The sequence below is a fragment of the Pinus tabuliformis genome, chromosome 3_2, assembly GCF_031772625.1.
Source record: "Pinus tabuliformis cultivar Carrire ecotype Pingquan chromosome 3_2, CPIR1, whole genome shotgun sequence".
In the NCBI taxonomy this organism is placed as follows: domain Eukaryota; kingdom Viridiplantae; phylum Streptophyta; class Pinopsida; order Pinales; family Pinaceae; genus Pinus; species Pinus tabuliformis.
The window spans coordinates 317174695-317197706 of NC_142302.1; positions in this window are offsets into that span (position 1 = coordinate 317174695).

A 23012-nucleotide genomic window follows, 5' to 3' on the forward strand; every position below is an offset into this window, starting at 1 on the left:
CTCCAACCCTATAGCTTCACTTTGTCGAGGTATGTTTCATTGAACTTCACAGTTCCCAAGGTCTTCTTCAATGAGCCTTGCCAATCTTTAGATATCCCTTCACTTAGTCTCCACATCACATCATCAATGACAACCTTGTTCTTCACGTGAAGGTGTCTCCACTATTCTTCATCATACCCAAGAAAAATTCTCCAAGGTTATTCCATGAGGTCTTCAATCATACATCAAGGTATTCACTAATGCCTCCAAGTTAGCTTCTGAAAATGTCTTCAACAATGCTTGCCCCAATAAGATGTTTTCAACACAATTGCCTTAATAATGCTTTAACACTGTTGCTACACGGGTTCTTCAATGAGGCTACTTCTAAGTCTTCAATGAGTTGTTCAACTAAGTCTTTTTCAACAAGTATTAAACTCTTAATGTGTCTTTAATAGGTTGCCCAATATATTCTCCAAGGTGTTCAAATGATCTTCAAATGCCACTCCAACATATTCTCAATAGATCTCCACACAACTCATATAGTGTTCTTAAACAAGATTTGAAGGGTACTTAAATTCTGCTTCAATGTCTGATTCAAAATTAGCCTTCAATAAAGCCTCAAGTTATGCTTCAAGTGGTATTCAATGATGGTCCAAGAAATAATCTAGGAATACCAATAAATGCTTCACAGGTTGGCCCACAAATCTAGTTAATGAAGATCTTCTAGAATAGGCACAAAAGGTTGCTTCAAATCTGCTATAACAGTATTTAAAGTTCTGAAGGTCTAGAATAAGGCCTCTACCATAGATCCAAGCCTCTTGCAATTGTAAGCCCTTGTCCAAAACTTTATCCACAGGTTCAAGCTTCAAATCTCCATAGAACTGTCTCCAATGGTCTAAAAGTCTGAAACAAGGTCTTTACCACAAATCTTTATAGGTTGTCTGAATCACTGAATTAAATGCTTCAGAGAGGCCGCAGAATAGGCCGAAGTGCAGTCTTGAGGTGGCTCTCCACAGGGCCAAAATTGTAGGCCTAATATGGCTACCCATAGGGTCGAAATTGCAGGTTGTAACAAGACTGTAATCTAAGCTAAAAAGGTCACAGATCCAAGCTGTAGAGGTGACAGTCCACGAGTTTCTCCAATTCTGTCCACAAGCTATAATCCAACCTTGAGAAGGGTAGCCAAAAGAATTTCCAACATCTTTGTCTTCAACAAATCCAAACAATGAGCTCCGTTTTGTCCACTGGTTTAAGGACTATAACTATATATTGTTCTTGAGCTGGAAGAATAAAGGAATTTTTACCCCAAACTATAATTTTTATTCATCCTCGGCCTCTGTCCTACCCCTGTATTAATCACTAAAATTTTTTGATGAGAAACCAAGTCAAAATACGTGTATTAATAGTGTTTTTTCAATAAAACCGAAGGGACACATCTTCAGGATGGAGGCTGACATGAGTAGGATTGTGCAAGTCAGCTTACTAAGCAGAAAAATAACTTTAACTTGTAAAATCAATAACTTTCAAACTACTTGGAGTTTTAGGCCAAGTAATATCTCATTTGAAAGCTAAAAATATGCTCTAAAGGATGGTGAATGTCCCATAGATAAATTATGCCTCTAAGGTAGTAAAAATATTTTTTAATGTGATTGGTCATTTATTTGTGCAGAATTGGAGGTGGGGTCATTTTCCTTCTTCAACATTTCCTTTCCTTTTTCATCATAGGGTCACCATATCATAAATGGTATGTTGTCAAACATATGCTACATCATGCAGTCTTCCATTATTAGGATCACGAGAGGTAAGGTCATCAAGGATTATGGCTTCACATTATCAGAGGTTTGTCACGTCATCATGTGTTTTTCATCAAGATCATTGGAGATAGGACATGTCATCATGTGTATGACACATAAGTCATCAATAGCTTCTAGATCATCAAGGTGTCTTGACATATTTATCAAACATGAGTTATAGTCATCCTCTGGCATGTCAAGAATATTTGGCAATGCCAAATTGGCATCAATGACAACCTAGATTAACAATCCTTTGGAACTATTATCATGGTTTAGAAATGGTCCCTTGGTATTCTTCCCAAGTGCACATCCTTTTCAAACTCATTGATGTTCAACCTTGATTTCTGGTAGACCTATAACAATTTCTTTCATTCTAGGAAAGGCTTTGTAATGAATGTGAGAATATCTTCGGTGTCATAATTCAAAAATATTAGCATCATTGTGTATCAATTCTTGAATTAATCATCCCAAGAGTCTATACAATCCTTCTTCTCGCACACCAATTACTTTAGCAGAATCTATTCTTGAGCCTTTCTTTGAGACTAGGACTTTACCATCAACAAAGGCAAATTTATACCTTTTATCTTCCAAGAATGAAGTAGAGACCAAATTATTTTTCAAACTAGTTACATACAATATATCATTTAAGAGAAAATTTACCTCTTGATTCCAGCTAAAACGATGTTGAACCAATGCCTTGCACTGCATATTTTCCTTCATCACCAAGCTCCACCTTTTGTGTAGTCCCCTTTTCCACCAACTATGGGAGGCTCTCATGACTTCCTATAATGTGCCTGGAAGGACCACTATTGACCAACCAAACCTCAATGTTAGTAATAGAACCTGTAAGAACATAACAAAAGAAAAAATTATCATAGTCATTCTTTGGCTTCTTCATACATGCCTGGCCTTCACCAAAATATGTAGCTAGGGCATGTTTCTTGCCCTTTTCTTTATGTCATTATTCCTTTCTAACACTTTTCGTGATAGTGGCCATACTTTTGACAACGAAAACATTCAACTCTTAACATATCCTTCCTCCTTGAGAGGGAAGAAGCCTTTTCCCTGAAGTGAGCCTTCTTCCTGTATTCCTTTGAAACCTTCCAAAATTCCTCCTTCCTCTGCCATTCCTAGATTGATCTACAAATGCTTGATCACCATCTTGAGTTTTTTAAATCCTCCCTCTTGAGATAAGTATAGATTCTTCTTTAGTGCAAGAGGCCCATAATTCATCAAAACTTGGAACTTCATTTCTTGCACTAATAATGGCTGCAAATGAATCCCAGGAAAGAGGCAAACCATTGAGTGTTGTAGTTACGAGCTCTACATCAGAAGTTGGTTCTTTAATACATTTAATTTGATCTCTTAATTGAGAGATCCTTATGAAATAAAAGGCCACAATATCATCCTATCTCATTCAAACATCTCAAAGTTGATTCTTCAAAATCATTTTCTGACCAATGTTATTGATGGAGTACAATCCTACTAGAGCATCATATATAGATTTTGGAGTTTCCAAATCTAAAATATATGGGATAAAGTGAACTTTTATGGATTCAACAATGATCCCTATGGAAGTGAAATTCTTTTTTAATCTTTCCTTTCCATCATTGTCTTGACTTTCAGTCATTTTTCTCTTCAGATAATCCAAGGCATCATTCTCCGCAAGAATAAGATCAATCATTTTCTTCCAAGCCCTGAATTTAGAGGCACCTCCAACTTGTTCTTTGTCTTAGTGTAGGAACCCATGGTCATAGATAAGTCAAATATAGACAATAATTAGATTGCAAAAGTAGGTCTCTTAAGAGTAAGCTCAATGCTTTTTCCTTCACCAACGCTTTGATACCATGTAGATTTTTATAGTGCAATTAAGACAAGCATAAATTTTCTCCCATAGAAATACTTCTAATGATACAATTACTTATTTAACACATTCAAATCATTAAGCAATTACGCTTCAAAATTTTCAACCATAAATGCAGTAGGGAAGTAGAGATCATAGTGAAATAAAATGCATAAGATGTTAAGAAATCTAGGGCATCATAACCTAGGTGATTTCTCTTGATTAGTAACTGCTTGTGAGTATATTTTACTTTATTAGATTAGTATCTTCTCTTTTCTTAAGTTATTAGTGTTCTTCTTCATCAAACAGCTACCAATGCACAAATATAAATGGACAAGAGACACAGCATGTAGGCTATGAGCTAGGGCCAAAACCTCTCACTCTTTGAGAGGAAAAACCACACAAATTCTTCTTATATAGATGCCAATTGACGAATACCAGGACCAAGACCCTTTACCTATTAGCCACTCCAAGACCAAGACACAAGCTATCTTGACAGTCAACCTTCTTCTTGACTCCTCTTCCACTTCGACCTTCTTCAATATATAAACTGAGATCAACTCTTATCATAGCAACGAACTTTCATGTCATTATCACCAAAGAAATTTATCATTGTCATGCCACCAAACTGTGATCATTGTAGCAGCACTGAATCTCACTTTCATTTCATCAAAGATAGCACCAAATCTCTCTAGCTTCACTATACTACTAATATGTTACTTCTTCCTAGCACCGAGACAGAGATCCGAACTTCATGTCACTATAATCACACACGAATTTCAGAGATACATCTACCTTGTCTTATTTTATGTGATCTTAATTCTGGGAGAGATTTGAGGTTCTCTTTAACTTTGATCACCCTTTAAACACATCCTCGTTGCCTACATCATCCGAGCTTGTCTCTATACAAGATTCTGAACTCATATTTTGTTTTAATCATCCGAAAACTTCAGAGAGATGTCCAAAATTCTCTGTGGAAAAGTGAAGACCCTACGCTCATGCATATATAGTAGTATGTCCATAAATAAGCTGACCTATAAAATCAAATAGATGTGTCTTCATAGGGTGAGCCGACATGAGTTATTTAATTCATTTTGTCGGCCGACTTGAAGAGGAGTATTGTGCTTGTCCTTGGAGGGCTTCTAGACACTTTAATAGACTCATATACATGCTCAAGAAGAGATATTCATACATGACATTAATTATTTTGGCTTTAATGACAAATCCTAAGGCTCTCAATGGGATCCATCTAAACAAAATGTCTTTCTCATGAAACCCATGAAGAAAGGCATTACAAAAATAATTTTATTCTCTTATTTTCAGTATTTACAAATATCATAATTACATGTCATTATGAAGACTGAACCTAGTTACATTTTTCAATGCTCCCTCTCAACCAGGGAGGCATTCATAATGGTACTTGGTCATTCTCAATCTGAAGAATTTATCATAAGAAGAATCATATTGGTAACCCATTTGTATAGCATCATGTCAACCAGCATTGTCACATAGAAAGGCCTTGACTAACATCTCTATCCACATTATCATAGCACAATGTTGGCGAGACCAATGATTCATAGACACCATAATCATTGTCTCTCAAGGTACATACTCCACCCGAGTGTTCACCGAGTATGAACTTCCATTGGACTATTCCTATCTTGGATAGCCAATCCTCAAATAATATAGGTTCTCTATGACTACTCTTATCTTGGATGCCCTATCTCATCCTCAAAGAGCATCGGATGCCAGATGTTTACCCAATCCTCCATTCTGTCTTCCCAGGTGAAGACCAAAATGATGTGTCTATCTCTCCCTCTCAATTAGGGAGGACATATCAATTCCAATAAAGGAATGTACTCATTCCTATAGAAGGAATGTACCTAAGCTCCCTCTTGGCTTAGGAATTTCCAAGTTTCTTCCAAGTAAGAAACTTGTTTTCAGGCTCCCTCTTAATTAGGGGCCTATAAAAACTCCTCAACCAGTTGCTTGAAGAGATCCTTCCTTCGATGGCAATGTTTTGATGCTTCCTCGAATGATCTTATTAAAGGATAAGGTGGGGAAATTTGCTTCAATGAGAGGGAACTTTCCTTATAACTTTTGAAGATGATGACAATGCCTTCTAGATTTCAAGATACTTCGACTTCTTTGGTGATGAATGAGTGTAGATCAGAAATGCTTCTAGGGTTTCAACTTTCTCCAAGATGATATGATATTTGTTCTTGAAGTGCTTCTCTTGAATATATATACTTTGGGCTGCCTTAATTTGTATATCGCTTCAACTTGACGAGGTTCTTTGTGGTCTTTTGCTAAGGATTGTAGGATCCACACTCTTGTTACTGTAGACTTCTAGTTCCCTTGATTTGTAGATCTATTCGCCTTGAGTAGAAATAAGGTTTGGTCTTTGATTGATGATCCCAAGACTTATTTTGAAGTAGACTTTCTTCTTTGATCTAGGTTTTGATTCTTCAATGTAGATTTTGACTTTTACTTTGATATATTTCAACTTTCTTTGATGCCTTTCTTGAGATTTGATCCTTGAGTTTCCCTTTATTAGATGCCATTCCTTGACTTTGTCGCCTTAGCTCTAAAACCATGTTAATAAATCTAGGACATCATAATCTGGGTGATTTCTCTTGATTAGTAACTTCTTGTGAGTATATTTTACTTTATTAGATTAGGATATTCTCTTTGCTTAAGTTATTAGTGTTCTTCTTCATCAATCTACAACCAATGCACAAACATAAATAGACAAGAGACACAACATGTAGGTTATGATCCAGGGCCAAACCTCTCACTCTTTGAGAGGAAAACCCGCAAAAATTCTTCTTATATAGATTCCAATTAATGAATACCAAGACCAAGGCCCTTGACCTATTAGCCACTCCAAGACCAAGACACAAGCTCTCTTGACAATCAACCTTCTTCTCGACTCCTCTTCAACTTCGACCTTTTTCGATATATAAACTAAGATCATCTCATATCATAGCAACGAACTATCATGTCACTGTCACCATAGAAACATATCAGTATCATGTCACCAAACTGTGATCATTGTAGTGGCACTGAATCTCACTGTCATGTCATAAAAGATAGCATCGAATATCTATAGATTCATTATACTACTGATATGAGACTTCTTCCTAGCACCGAGACAGAGATCCAAACTTCATGTCACTATAATCATACACACAAATTTCAGAGATACATCTAACTTGTCTTCTATTATGTGATCTTAATTCTCAGAGATATATGAGCTTCTCTTTAACTGTTATCACCCTTTAAACACATCCTCATTGTCTAAATCATCCGAGCTTGCCTCTATACTAGAGTCTGAACTCATCTTTTGTTCTACCCATATGAAAACTTCAAAGCAATGTCTGAAATTCTCTGTGGAAAAGTGAAGACCCTACGCTCATGTATATACTAGTTTGTCCATTAATAAGATGACCTAAAAAATCAAATGGGTGTTTCTTCATAGGGTGAGCCGACATCAGTTGTTTAATTCATTTTGGAGGCCGAATTGAAGAGGATGATTGTGCTTGTCTTTGGAGGGCTTCTCGACGCTTCAATAGACTCGTATACATGCTCAAGAAGAGCTCTTCATACATGACATTAATTATTTTGACTTTAATGACAAATACTAACACTCTGAATGGGAGCCATCTAAATCAAATATCTAGCTTATTAAACCCATGAAGCAAGGCATTACAAAAATAATTGTATTCTCTTTTTTTCATCATTTACAAATATCATAATTGCATGTCATTATGGGGTAAAAGCATGTTAATGTGTATCACTTTTTCCCTTTTTGTGGCAAAGAAGTTTTATAAAAATAAATGGAGTTGGAATGTTTACTCTTAAATTCACAAAATCATCAAAAACTAGGTGGTGGTAAAAGAAGACAAAACATGTCAATTTAAATTCAATTTCATGTCATATTTTTTCTAAAATTTAATATATAATTTTTATCTAATTTATTCATTTTCTTTAAAAGGTATCATTAATATTTTACATAAATTTTTAAGTAGTGACAAAACCGCGACCCCCCATTTCTCTATTGATTTATGTTTTTTAATTCCAATTTCTTTAAGGGGTTTGTTGTAAACATTCTAAAGATTGCTAAACAAATTTAAAAATAAAAAGTAAGCATATTTTTTAATTATTATTAAAATACTAGTAAAAATGATCATATTTTCGTATATATAAAACCGCAACCCAAGAAACTATTCTTTCAAGTTTATAAAATCATTTTTTTTTAATAGAAATTTGAAAATAACATATAACAAAATGTTAAAATTATTTTTTGAAAATTTTTAAAATATATTTTATATTTTTTATAATAAATTTTTTAATTATGATTGTAATAACGTATTTTATATTATTCAAAATATAATATATAAAATTATTTGTTTAGAAATTGTACTTATATATATATATATATATATATATATATATATATATATATATATATATAAAGAGTTTTAGCATTTCATTTAACTTTACATCAAGTTATTTATATTTTGTAAGTGATTAGATTAACCATAGCTTTTTACCAATATTTACTATCAGTTGACTTATTTGCAAATTTAGTATTTACTTTTTATATCATTATTTATATTTTCTAAACCCATTAAATAGGTTCACTATAGCTTTTACCAAAATTTATTGTGAGTTAGCTTTGTTACAAATTTAGCATTTATTTTTTATAATTAACAAGTATGAAACTCAACTCATTTAATTGATATTTTTATATTATTTTTTTTATCTTTTTTTATTTGAGTACTTTTTTGCTTTTGCCATATAATGAGACACATTAACATGCTTTTACCCTATGAAGACCGAACCTAGTTAAATTTTTCAGCACAAGAGGCATAGGAAATTACCTAGGGTAAACCCTAAACCAGGGGGGAAACCCAGCAACCTTTTCTTGTAAGTAATTGTCCAATTCATATCAATTTGTACATCTTAAATCCAGTTAATAAATCATCCCATTGACCAAAAACTCATAGTCAAAGGAGAGATAAATTCAAAGTTTTGGTCACAAGTCAAATCTTATCAAAGAGGCTGAATTTTTTCCATGCTAGTTCTGGTCAAAAGGGACAAAATTTGGTCTTGCATTTTCCATAGAAAATTTATTCAAATTATTAACTTTGACCTATGATAAAAACTCAGTCAACGGTCTAGCTTTTGCTCCAAAATTCGGTCAACTATCAGACAAAGATTACTGGAATATTCAACGTCCAAAAATAGTGAAGATTTGAATCAAATAGTAGCATAATAATCCAAATCTACTCAAGTCAAAGAAAAGAATAGAGAGTTCAACTTCATTGGTCAAATTTTTCCTCTTCTTCCCTTCACATGTGTGATTATATACTCCTCAAAACAGATTTGAATTGGTTGTGTGGTGATGCCAAATAAGGAGGTCGAGTTGCCAATATATACATGTCCAGTTAAATGGGTTTTTAACCAAGGGTCAAACCCCTTCATGAGGTAAGGTCGACTTGTCATCTTAAGTCTAACTTGAATAGAAATAAAATAATAATTTTAATATTGATTTTGTTGACTTTAAATAACAACCACAGCTACATATTTTCAACACTGCATGTTGGTGGGCCACACAAAAAGCCAAAATCAAGACTTGGAGGACATGCAGACATTTTCTACAAATCAGGTTCAGGTTGGATACAGGAGATACTGAACCAAGGTATACCGAGTTGATTTTCCCTACCACTCACCTTAAAGGTTGCATTGTAGCATGGAATAAGAATAATATACCAGAGGAATGGGTACATCTATTTGTACATACATTGGATCTTATCCCAAGGAACTAATATACTAAATTGCAGGTGCGCAAAAGAATAGCAGACTGGGGAGAGAGGGCTCAAAATTTTAAGGTAACATTCAGCTTTGAATTATGCAATCCTTCAGTTGATATACCTCTACAAAATGTCAAAAATAATATCTTTGCATTAGAGGGCTAGACTGTGTAGAAGTCGGTACCCTTATGCTTCATGCACAAGCATTATCATACCATTAAACAATTCATGGAATATTACATTGTCACATAATCATGTGAAGGAGAGGATGACAAGAGGAACTTAAAATTGCCATAAATAGAACGAGAGAGCCAAATAGTAGGCCTAGAGCTAGAGTCTGAAAACTACACAAAGCCTTTTAGGATAGGCAAGGTGAATATGGAACCAAACACAATCCTAAGCTTGCAGTTATTCGGGATTATTAGGATAAGGAACAGCGGGAGCGCTTGTTGATTTATTGCATGAATACCAAGACCCTTTCCCAACAATATTTTAGAGATAAAAGGGATTGTTGGGAGCTATGACAGATGAAAATCCCCTTGAAACCAAGCACAAATCCATTCAGGAAAAGACCATACAAACCAAACTTAGTATATAAGCAAAAAGTGAAAAAGAACTAAACAAGAGGTTGAAGTTGGAATCATTGAACCAGTAGAAGAGTTAGGGTGGGTAAGCCCAATGGTAGTGCATGACAAAAATACATGGGAAACAAAAATATGTGTGGATCTGAGGAAGCTTAACTTGTGTGCATGAACCATTTCCCACCTTCTTTACAAACGAAGTGTGGGATAATGTAGGACATTAGGCTTATTCATTTATTGATGGATTGTAGGGCTATCATTAGATTAAGATCGTGCTAGAAGACAAACATAAGACTACCTTTGCGACGGAATGGGGATCATTGTAATACATTGGCATTCCCTTTGGTCTAAATAATGCACGTGTTATTCTCCAAAGTTATAGTCACAACATTTCATGATTTCATCCATAAGTTGCTAGAGGTATACTTGGATGACTGAGCAGTATTCAACATTTTGAACAAGCATATTAAAGTTTTGTGTTTAATGCTTGATAGATATATACAAATATAGATTTCATTAAATTTAAATAAATGTATATTTTTCTCACCATTCAGTATAATGTTGGGTCCTGTAGTGTGAAAGTAAGGCATGTTAGTTGATCCTACAAAAATTATTGTAAAAGTGGATTTACCACCACCTACCTTAGTGCGACAACTACGTGAAAATTTAGGTCATACAACGTAATACAAGAAAATCATAAGGGGATATGCACATATTATAAGCCCCTTAAAAATATTTTTGAAAATGGGGGTTAAGTTCCAATGGGATGAAGAGTGTCAACAGGATTTGGACACCTTAAAGGAAAAATTGGTCACTGCACTGATTTTTCCTTTTCTAGATTGGGGGAAGGAGTTTCAAGTTCATGTAGATGCATCTTTAATAACCTTGCGTGTATTTTTAGCCCAACAAGGAGAAGGGTACATAGATCACCGCACTGCATTTTCTAGTAGGAAATTATCAATTTTTGAACAAAACTATACCACTATAGAACGAGAAGGATTGGAAATGTGTATGCATTGTACAAGTTCAAACATTACCTACCTGGGTCACACTTCAATATATATATTGACCATTGTGCACTGAGATACGTGTTCAGCAATCTAGTAATGGGGGAAATAATATGTAGGTGGTTACTGCTCTTCCAATAATATGATTTCGAGGTAGTTGTAAAACCAGGGAGGCTTAATGCAAGACCATATAATTTATCACACATATTCAATATGTTGAAAAATGTAACTAAGTTCGGTCTTCATAAATGTATTTATCAAAAGAATTTTATTATTGTTACAATGACTTATTAAAGCATCGGTTTCATGATTGGGTCATCATTTTATTATTCAAAGTCCCCATTGTGGACTCCTAGGATTAATATTGAGTCATTAGAGTCATTGTATATTATGAGAGCCTTCTTGGGATTTTGAACGATGTAAAAAGAATTTTTTTTTAGTCAAAGATGAATTATGTAACCTCCACACCAAGTCAACCTCAAGGAGATCAATTCGGCCTCAACTTGGCAATTCAACCTCACCAAAAGCCTATATATTGGAGTAGATCGAATTCATTTGGACACACTCTCTCTCACAAGTTCGATATCCAAGAAAGAGCTCGGAAAAGTGCGAAGTTGAACAAGGAAGCTAAAAGGAGTGTGAAATTGGTGAAGAAGGAAGGGAAGGACAAAATCAAATTTTTGGGATGTCTCTCTCTCTAGTGTGTGGGCTACTTTAGGATATCAAAGTCTCTTTTCCAAAGTCAATGATGCTTCTACTACTAATTGATGCTTGTTGTTTCCAAGTCGAAGTTGTTGGGGTCGAAGTGTTGTTGTTGTTAGGTCGAAGGTTGCATCGAAGAAGGAAATGTTGACTTGATGTGGAGGAGTTTTGTGCCTAGGTTGAAGAGTCCCAAGAAAAACTATTGAAGGAAGAGATTTTTGACTGGGTTTTCCCCTGGATAGGGGTTTTTCCCTGGCAGACTACCTACATCTTGTGTCTTGTGTTTTTTTGTGATCATCATGCACACATAATTTGGTAATTTCTTGATGAAAGATAATATAACAAATAAGTAAAATAGGCCAACATAATTCACAAGTAATTATCAAGAAAGATAAATCTAACCCTAATTCTACTATCATTGATTTTTCAGCATGGTATCGGAGCTAAGGTCGAAGATCACTTCATTGGCTTGAAAGAAATTATTAATCCCTCTATGATAAGAATGGGATTCAATACTACGCGAAGATGGATCAAGAAGATTGTCTACTACTTATTCAACAAGGTCAAAATTCAAGGGTTCTTAGTTGGACTTACAGGATCACTTAATAATGATAATGCATGGATCATTGACAGTGTAGCATCAAGACATATGATAGGGGAAAGAAAACAACTTCAAACTCTATCAAAGGAACCACCTTCTCGTGTAGTGTAATTGGGAGACAATGAAATCTATGATGTTAGAGGCCTAGGATCAACATATTTGAAGCTGGAGAATGGAGCAAAACTACATCTCAACAACATACTATATGTTCCAAGGTTTGAAAAAAGAAAATCTTTCAATTTATTTCTTAGAAGATAAAGGGGATAGAGTTTCTTTTGTTGATTGAAAGGTCTTGGTTTGGGGAAAAGATTCAAGTATTGATAAAGCTAGGGTTATTGTAGTTCGAGAAGGAAGATTGTATAGAGTCATTACACCACCTCCTCAAGCCCTAATTCATATGGAAATCAATCCCATTGAGCTATGGCATAAAAGATATGGTCATCTTTACTATAATTTCATTCCAACTCTTAAACATCTAGTTCATGGCATCCCCGATATTAAAGAAGATCATGAAGGAGTTTGCAAGGGATGTTATTTGGGAAAAAATACAAGAAAACCATTTTCAAATAGTGAAACAAGGTATAGAGAGATATTAGACCTCATAAATTATGATGTGTGTGGGCCCATATCTGACAAATCACTTGGAGGCCATCTTTACTATGTAACATTTATTAATGATTGCTATAGAAAGACATGGCTCTACCTTCTCAAGAAAAAGGATGAAGTATTTGAGAAATTCAAGGAGTTTAGATGTGAAGTGGAAACCTAACTGAAAGAAAAATAAAGACTTTGAGATCCGACAATGGTGGGTAATACACTTCAAAAGAATTGATTGCATATTGTAAAGAAGTAGAAATTAAGAGGGAACTTATTGCTCCCTACTATCCTGAACAAAATGGATTGGTGGAAAGAAAGAATAGGACAATTGAAGAAGGTGTACGAACAATGCTCCTTGATCAAGACTTACCAAAATTTCTATGGGCAGAAGAAGCAATGACAGTCAAACATATTCAAAATATAAGTCCTCATAGAATTCTTGAAAATATGACACCTGAGGAAGTATTCATAGGGAAGAAGCCAAGTGTGGACCATCTCTGAATATTTGGAAGTCTTTCCTATATCCACATTCCAAAGGTTAGCTATAGTCTCTCCTCAAAGGCATATAGAATCTACATCAAGGAAGGGAGTAAAAAGAAGTAAGAAGGGACATTATATTTCATGAAAATCAAGCCTACAAAATATCCAAGGACATTCCTATTAATTCTATTGATGAATATCTACCTATATTTGAAGAGCAAGAAGTACAACCCAACAATCCATCTACAATTCAAGAAGAAGAAGGACCAAGTGAGCCTATTCAACCTGTAATCATATTGAACACAAGGAAGATCCCAATTAGTTAAAAGTTACTCTTGAATATGTTGAAGGACATGGAGCTGTGAAAGGAACCTTAGAGAGAGAAAAGGGTTGGAGAGATATTTTGGATATGCTGCATATATGATAAGACTAATTGAAGTTGAACCATCTACTTTAAAATAAGTTTCACATCAAGAAGTATGGAAGAAATCTATGCAGGAAGAATAGAAATCCATCATGAAGAATTGGGTTTGAGAAATCGTTCCTAGAACTAGTGACAAATCGGTTGTCACCTCAAAATGAATTGACAATATCAAACATCTTTTTGTTGGAAGTATAGACAAATACAAAGCTAGATTTGTTGTTAGGGGTTTCTCTCAAAGGGAAGGCATAGATTATGAAGAAACCTTTGCACCCACTGCAAGGTATACTACCATTAGATCTTTGGTTTCATTGGTTGCTACAATGGGATGGAATATCCATCAAATGAACGTGAAGACAACATTTCTAAATGGGACCGTTGATGAGGAGGTATAGTTTCCCTTGACATAACTAGACACATTGTCACTGTTCTTTCCTATTTACTTGGCTATTATTCAAATCAATAGCTTGATGAAGCTATCATAGCTTTCTTGTCTATTTTGTCAACAGAATCCAAGCCCTCTATCCTCTTCAATTTCAGCCAATTTTTAGCATATGCCATCCATGAGCATCTTGTCAATTTCTTCACAAATGAAGTGTTTCATTATTCCTCAGTATTGGTATATATGTTTGTGTATTTTTCAGGTAGACAGGTTCTAGTTTTCAGTGAGCAAAATGAATGAAGAAGGTGAACCCCAATCAGTGATATTCTGGACAACATTGGTGATGAAAGACCAAAATATTTCAGCTATAAGACATTTGTGGAGATGTTTGTTCACCCAGCAATGAGCCTCCTCAGTGGGACTGCAGAACCTAGGATCAGTGAGGAGATAAGAGGAATCATGCAACTATCATACCAAGCCATAATAGGTGATTGGTACTTGTACCAAAATTACACTGAATTAAGAGTGTATGGCTGTGAGTTGGCCCCATACAAGTTGCCAAATTTCCTTCCCATGAGGATCTTTTCACTAGAATACATTAGACAAATGATTAATGCAAATGAAGTGCATTTTGTATCAACAAAGAAAAGTCCCATTTCAGGATCAAATCTCAAATTGGTCCCTTCATTTGTAACAGTAGAGCAGCAAGGGAGGAGGTGGATAGAAGACTGAAGGAAATGAATTTTACCCACAGTTTCACATGGTCTTATGACCCATGGGGTATCATTTCCAAGAAGAGGATAGAAAACAAGTCAACAGCATATATCCACACTCAAAGGCCTGAGATTGAAAAATATATGAACCAGATTGAATGGATGCCTGATAAATTGTAGGAGGCTGAAGAACAAGTGATCTCTTCTTCCGGTGCATAGACTCCAAGACAACGGGAAAAACAAAATATTGAAGATAGGACTAAAAAAGGAAAAGAACAAGAACAGGGAATAACAGGGAAAATATCTAGAGAAGATCAGTCACCAAGGACTGATACTTCTATGAAGTAATTCAAGTTGAAATATAGGAAGAAGCCTAAAAAACATATGGACATAAACAAAGGATCACCCCAGCAAACAGTGATCAACATAATTGATATTCTAGATTCATCCCCAGCTGGAGGGCAATCTTTTCCTGCCACTCTGATTTCAGAAAGGCAGCAGTCTCTTCAAGTGTCCTCATCTACAAATGTAACTAGAGAAAAAGAAGAGACAGTATTTGATACATTCAGAGATATCAAAATCAAAAATGAAAAAGAGCACCTATGCTCAGTTTTGGAAGTAGAGTGCAATGGCACAAGGTAGACTTCTCTCCGCGTTTGACTCAGAAAAGGGCAAAATTCATCTGGAATTTTTGGAGGCACAGACAGCAGAGCCCAAAACCCCAGCAAATTACAAGCAAACATCTTTTGAGTTTGATGCTAGAAACGTCCATCCAATTGATCAGCTGGAAATGCATAAGTAAACAAGTGAAATGATTTCATCCACTCTAACCAACACTTCTATGAACTTATTCAAAATGAAGGTGGCTCTATCAAATGCTCAATCCTAGTTGAAGATGGAAAGGATTTCATCACAGTCAAAGGAAAATAAAATTAAGTCTTTGGAAGACTTGGTAGTGAAGATTGGGTTTGATCCCTTAGATATGAAAGCAGTTGAAGAAGTAATAAAGAAAAAAGATATAGATATTGCAGCTTTGAAGAAGCAGCTCAAGATGCTTGCTACACATGATCCACTGACCAAGGAGATAGAGGAGACAGAAAGCCAAAAGGCTGATATGATGAAATTAATAGTGGAGCGGTCTCTCCATATCAAACAAATGGAAGTAGAGATGGAAAAAATGGTGCAAGTGTCAAATTGGCAACTAGGGCCAAACTCAATGTGGGTCAGCTTATTTATGACAGCTGATATTTTTATTGGATCCCTCTTATTGAGAGGTGTAGGATTGATCCAAAGATCATCCGATTTCAATAAGTATTTATGGAGATATGAATTTATTTTGTTTATGTAATTATTATCAAGCTGACCAGCTCTTATGTAGGCTCTAGAAGCCCAAACGTCATGTCTATTCAACCTATACGTTTTTGGTATAAATAGATGAGGATTTGATGTCATTTGGACACACATTCTTGAGGTGATCTCCTCTCCACGTCTTGGGTTTTTGGAAAAGGAGAGAACCAAAAGAATACGTTGCCCAAGAAGAAGCCCTAGCTGCAGATAAAGCCCTAATCACAGTCAAAGTGTTGCCCTCAAAGTGATGCCCTAATTCGTGTCTATGGAAACATCTATACGCAGGTACGATCTACCTCTGCGGGTTTACGGAGGTATATGCAGTGTGTACATACGATACTTGAAGAGACGTGGGAACTCATAACTCACATCAAAGTGTATAGGTACTTTCGGGGAATCGATCCTATGCTGACAGATCGTTTCAATAGGTCTGGGGATTCTCCAGTTGGGCCTAAGACCAGAAAAGTCTGAGTCTATCTTAGAGCCTCGGAGATCCTGTCAGCTGGTTCTTCACAAGGAAAACCCATGGCGGCCGATGGCTAGAAGGCGCACGCTGCATTGGCATTAGTACAATTGAATTATGGAGGTTATCACGTCATAACGAAGTTAGCACTGACCATGGGAATGAATCAAGTGGTTTTCTGTGTCTTCTGGGACCTCCTGGCACTGTCGTTGCTCCACTGTTAAAATTGGAAACTAGGGAAAAACTTCAAGTGGGTCATCTTATTCATTGATGATAATATTTTTATTTGATTCCTCTCGTCGAGAGGTGTAGGAATGATATAAAGAAAATCTGATTCTAATAAGTATTCATGGAGATATGAATTTATTTTGATTATGGAATTATTATCAAGCCGACCTACAACTCATGTAGGCTCAGAAGCCCAACAGTCGCATCTATTCAAACACCAACATTGTGTATAAATATAGGAGGAATTTTCCTCATTTGGACTCACTCATCTCATCACATCTCTCTCTCTCTACTACATAGAAAAGAGTCTCTTCTCTACTGCGCAGAAAAGGGTCTCTCTCTCACACATGTGAAGCTGGAAGCTGTTGAACCTGAAGTTGCAACTGCATATCCAAAGTTTGACTAGTGTTGACCATATATCTCCTCCTTAGAACTATGTTGTAGGTCCATCTGGATCTCCTTTTAAAGTCGCAACTTTTGGTGGTGGAATCAAGTCAATCCGACAGACGGTTTGCAAGATATCCACTGCCCTAGTTTGAAGGAAGCCACTGAAACTGAAGCTGCAACTGCAGAAGTAAAGTTTGACCTGTGTGGACTAGAAGATCTCCTCATATGAACTGAATTGTAGGTTCATCTTAACCTCCTTTGAAAGCCACAACTTTTGGTGGTGGAATCAAGTCAATCCAACGAACGGTTTGCAAGATATCGACTACCCTAGTTTGAAGGAAGCTGCTGAAACTGAAGCTGCAATTGCAGAAGTAAAGTTTGACCTGCGTGGACTAGAATACCTCCTCATCTGAACTACATTGTAGGTTCATCTGAACCTCCTCTAGAAGCCGCAACTTCTGGTGGTGGAATCATGTCGATCCAAGGGTCGGTTTGTGAGATATCGTCTGCCCTAGTTTGATGATGAAGCCACTCATGCTGATGTTGCTGATCTAGGGTTTGCTACTACTAATATAAATCAGATTTATTGTACTATTTCTCTCTACTGAATTATTTAAGATAAAAGAAGATTTGATCAAAGGGTTTCCCCACACATTGTGGGGTTTATCCTTGGCTAGCCGCCACATCTTGTGTCTCTTGTCTTGGCTTGTTTTCTGTCGATCATTTAATGTTCTATCTGCACTTTACTTTATGTACATGTGATTGAAAATCTATGGAATATAATAAGAAAAAGAAGTAAACTGTTATAAGCATAGAACATACCATATCTTAACATGTTATCAGAGCTGAGGTGAAGACAAAGCCTGAGCAAGAACAAGAGCAATCACCGAAGAGAAGATTGGCGAGGCTATCCTAAAAGAACTATGGGGTCCTCAACACTCTATTGAAGGCAAGCTTCATGAGAAAGCTGACTATCATGGATGGAAGATGTCTATCGATCTAACCCTAGAAGATCAAGGAGTGCTAGACCATGTAAAAGGCAATATTGTTGAGCCTCCATCAAATGCATCTGCTACTGCATGGAACAAATGGAAAACCGGAGAATTCAAAACAAAAGATCATCTGGGACTCTATCAACAAGCACTTGGTGGTCTACATCTCTGACCTGAACACCTCCAAGGAAATCTATGATAGACCGGTGAGTTTATTTAAAGTTCATGATGCAAATCAAGTTTTGTTTCTTAGAATTTACCTGAGAGAAATCAAGAAGAGTAAAGATGAGAGTATGCAAGCATACTTCTTAAGAATAACCGAGATCAAGAATGATCTCCTATCTATTGGAGAGGCTATTACTGATAGGGAAATGGCACTCATGACTCTTGGAGGATTGCCATCCGAATGGTACGTGTTCAGGACTACTCTTTTGAATAATAATGTAATTCCTGGTTTTGAGGAATTAATGGCTAGATGCATTCAAGAAGAAACAAGGGAAGAAGAGGAAGAAATGCCCATGCCAAAAGGTCCTCTTGCTACCTTTTCTTCTCATGCTAAGAAAAGAAATAATTACTGGACTAAATCAAAAGGAAAGGTTGGACCTAAGGGTGGAAGAAAATGACAATGTTACATCTGCGATAAAGCAAGTCACTATGCAAGGGAGTGCCATAATAGAAAGGACTCACACCACGACGATGATCAAAATCCCTCTAATGGCAATCAAAGGAATGACAAATTCAATAGAAAAGGTAAGAGGAGAGCTGGGAATCAAGGAAGAGGACAACCATTCAAGAAGGCTAGAAATTCCAGGATGTATTAAATGCACTTGACCTCAAAAAGAACCTATTTTCCATCTCGGCAATGGAAGACAAAGGCTACAAGGTAACCTTCAGCAATGGCAAGGTACATGTATCGAAAAATAATGTTAAAGATGCCTTTACTCTTGGGTTTCGTGTTGATTCAATATATCAGGTCGATGGAAGTCTGCTAGGTATCATGTCTTATGACACATCTCTTCAGTTCAAAATTTGGCATCAGAGGTTTTCCCCCCTTCATTATAAAGTTATACTCGATGTAAGACAAATGGTGACAAGGATGCCCGAATTCCGAGTAGAGAAAGAAGTTGTATGTCCAGGATGTGCCGAAGGAAATCTCAAAAGGGGACCATTCCCCTCAAGCCAAAGCAAGACCTCCAATATATTACAGTTGGTTCACTTAGGCATATCTGAGGCTAGCATTAAGAGGGAGACTACTACACCACATACTCCTGAGCAGAATGGTGTGGCGGGAAGGAAGAACCGTATGATTGTGGAAGCTGTCTGGGCCATGCTACATGATCAAAGACTTCCGAAGTTTCTATGGGCTGAAACTACAAACACCGCCATATATGTACAAAATCGATGCCCTCATCAAGCATTGGGTTCCAAGACTCCTGAAGAAATGTTCACTGCCGGTCAAAGGGAAGTCGTGATTAGTCATGATGTCACCTTTGACGAAGATATGGCTCTCAGCAAGGTGGACAATCTTCTGACTTTGAGAAGCTCTCAAGAAGCTGACACCAGGGAACCAAAAGAAAAGGATTATGAATCAATGCCTGATGTAGAAGAACCCATGGATCCGATTGATCCTCATCCACATGAGCCTTCCTCTTCTAGGAAGAGGTCTCCATGGCTTAGGGGGATACTTGATGATGCTGAAGGACATGTTGCACCCCAAGGAACCTTTCGTGAAAGTAGGAAACCTAACAGGTATCAGGGATACCTGACCATCATGAGCACGATCATACAAATGAGCCTTCATCATTCTCAGATGTCATCAAGCATCAAGTATGGAAGGATGCTATGTGTTAGGTTCCTATACCAATAGGTTTCATGTTTCATGATTGACTATGGAAGTGCCAAATATGTTCATCTTTTCATGCTGCAAAGGTTCCATATTTTGTAAAGAGTTAGAGAGAATTAAAAAACGTAAAGAGGGTATGCCCTAAAAGAAAAGTCAAAGGGCAAGAAAAATGAATTGGTCAGAAAAAATAACAGAAATGAACCCCAAATCAAAAGACCAGGAAAGTTTGCTAGCTCAAGTGCCACTACCATTCCATTTTTGAAGAACTTCAAGTCAGGAGTGATTTACTCACATTTGATGGATGGTACAATAGCTCAATCTGGGCCAATCCATATTTGAATTTACTGTTGTAGAATAGAGAATGAATATCTGTCCAAACAGTTCAAGCTTGGCAGATGAGTAGCTAGGCACAGAAATTAAGGAGCCCAACTGCTTAATCTGGGCCCTTGGAAGAAATGAGGGTAGATTTAGATAGGAGGACACTCAAAAGAAAGAGAGGACAATCAGGGTTTGCTAGTTCAAGTGCACCCAATCAAATGGAAGAAAAAATTCTAGGTGTATTAGGCTGAGTAGGTAGTTTGAGGTTGCAGAAGTAGGTGGGTGCTCATTTTTGTCTTGTCAAGGAAGATTCATCTCATCAATGACATTGGTACCATGCCAGTTTTTTGGTTGCATAACAATGGAAACATGTCTAATTCCCCTTCATTCCCCCATAAATCATTTACTAACATCCCCTCAAGGAGCTTGGGATCTGCCCAAGGGGCCTATTTCACTTCATTTCATGCTAGATGCTGAGTTGAATTTTGACTCCACTTAGTGAAAAGAAGCCACATTTCTTGTGTAAAAATCATTGCTCTATACTCCTTTCATCTTCCTTGTGTCTAAGTTTTCACTTTATAAACTTGGCATTCATCCATACAATCTCAATTCACAAGGTCATATTAACCTCTAATTCTATTATATAGCTCCTTAAATCATTTTCCCTACCCCTAGTTCTACAAAAATTATATAAAAACCCCAAAATAAATATTAAAATATCCCACGCCATGGCACTATAGCCACATAATACAGCCTTGGGAAATATTTAGTCCATTTGGGACTAATATTAGCCTTTCTGTGTCCTAGCCCTTGGAATTAACTTAGCATTTGGTTAAGTTAATAACCATTCCCCCCTCACTCATAAACATTACTATTTTACCCTCCGGGCTCATATCTTTGGGTTTTGTTTTGATATTTGATTAAATGGATAAACCATAACCCTCGGTGCCCAAAACCCACATAACCAAAGTTTTACCCCTGCGGTATTTTATATAATATTTAGTATATGGGCGGGTCCCCACGCCGTATTGTACCCGCAACTTTGCGTCACATCAACCCTCTGATCCACCCTCCCAGATCCGACGACCCTCGCCGATTTCGGAGCGACCCCGACGTACGGGAGTTAGCGTCCGATAGAACGGCAGTTTTTCCGTCATACAAAGGACGTGCGTCCCATTTCTATTGTGTCAGGCCTCCTCTGACATATACCGCCCCCGTACCAAAGGCAGTCCGATAAAACCATTTACCGCCTTCTATCCCCGCCGCGCACGTCATACGCCACGCCAGCCCCCACGCCACTGTTCCGTCCGACATGTCTGCCTAATCATCCGGCCATGTCAGCGCCCACGTCGGCTGCCACGTCACCATACCGTACCCGCTACCCGCCAAATGACGTCATGCTGACGTCATCGCCAAAAAGCACCAAAAGCGCCAAAAGTCCCAAATTTTATAAAAATACGTGAAAATGACTTTTTTCGTTCATTTCTATTGGTTAATTGGGGAGCGACGTGCATGCAGTTTTACAACGACTTACTGCCCAAAGCCAAATTTTATCAACTACGCCAGTGCCGCCTGCAAATTCAACTCCACAGTTCGCCATTGAACCTCCTGAGCCGCCCTCTGCGCCACAAAAACCAGGTATTTGCCCACATTTCACCTATTAACCTCTTTTTTCGCCATTTTTCTCCATTTCAGTTGCTTAAACACCTGCAAATTCCCACCGAAAAGCACTCCTGCACCTCAAATTCGCCTATAAATTCACTGGTCGTTCCCCCGTTCAAAAGAAACCCTGCGAACTTGCGCTCCTCTGCAAATTCACTGTTAAAAATCATTTTTAAGTTCGTTTTGCCGGCAGAATCTACATACTGCCCGTGCACTCACTCCCTTTGCCAAATTCCTCTGCAAAATTTCACCCATCTGGCTCAAAAAACATCCTCATTCCCTCTGCAGTTTGCCCACATAGCCTATCAATCCAGTGAATTCATTAAATAGAGAAAAGCCTGTCTGAACCCTGTAAATTTGCCTGTTTTGTCATAACTACGGACAGTGAAGGCCACTGCCATATTTAAACTCATTCTTCAGCTCCCTTACAAGTCCTCAGAAGCAGTTTTCATTAGTCTGTTGTTGCACTAATCCTGGTTCCAAGTATAAACACAGAAAAACTTCAAAATGGCCACTCCCACAGCTTTAAATATTGCCCCCTTGAATGCACCACATAAGAACTTGGAGTGGCTGCCCCTTGCTGACAGGGATTACCAAATGAAGGAAACAGTTGAACTGAGCAACAAATATCACATTGAAACCTTTTGTGAGATAAGGAAAAGATACAGAAGCAAAGCTGATGTCCTTGGTATCTGGGAGTCCAACGTGCCAATCTATTATCTCCCACAAGTAAATGTATTCCCTGACCTCATCCATCAGTGTTGTGAAAATTATGAGCCCAGTCAAAGAGCAGTTTTGGCTCCATCTGGGACTGTTTTGTTTCACATCACCCCTCAAGCCATAAACAAGATGCT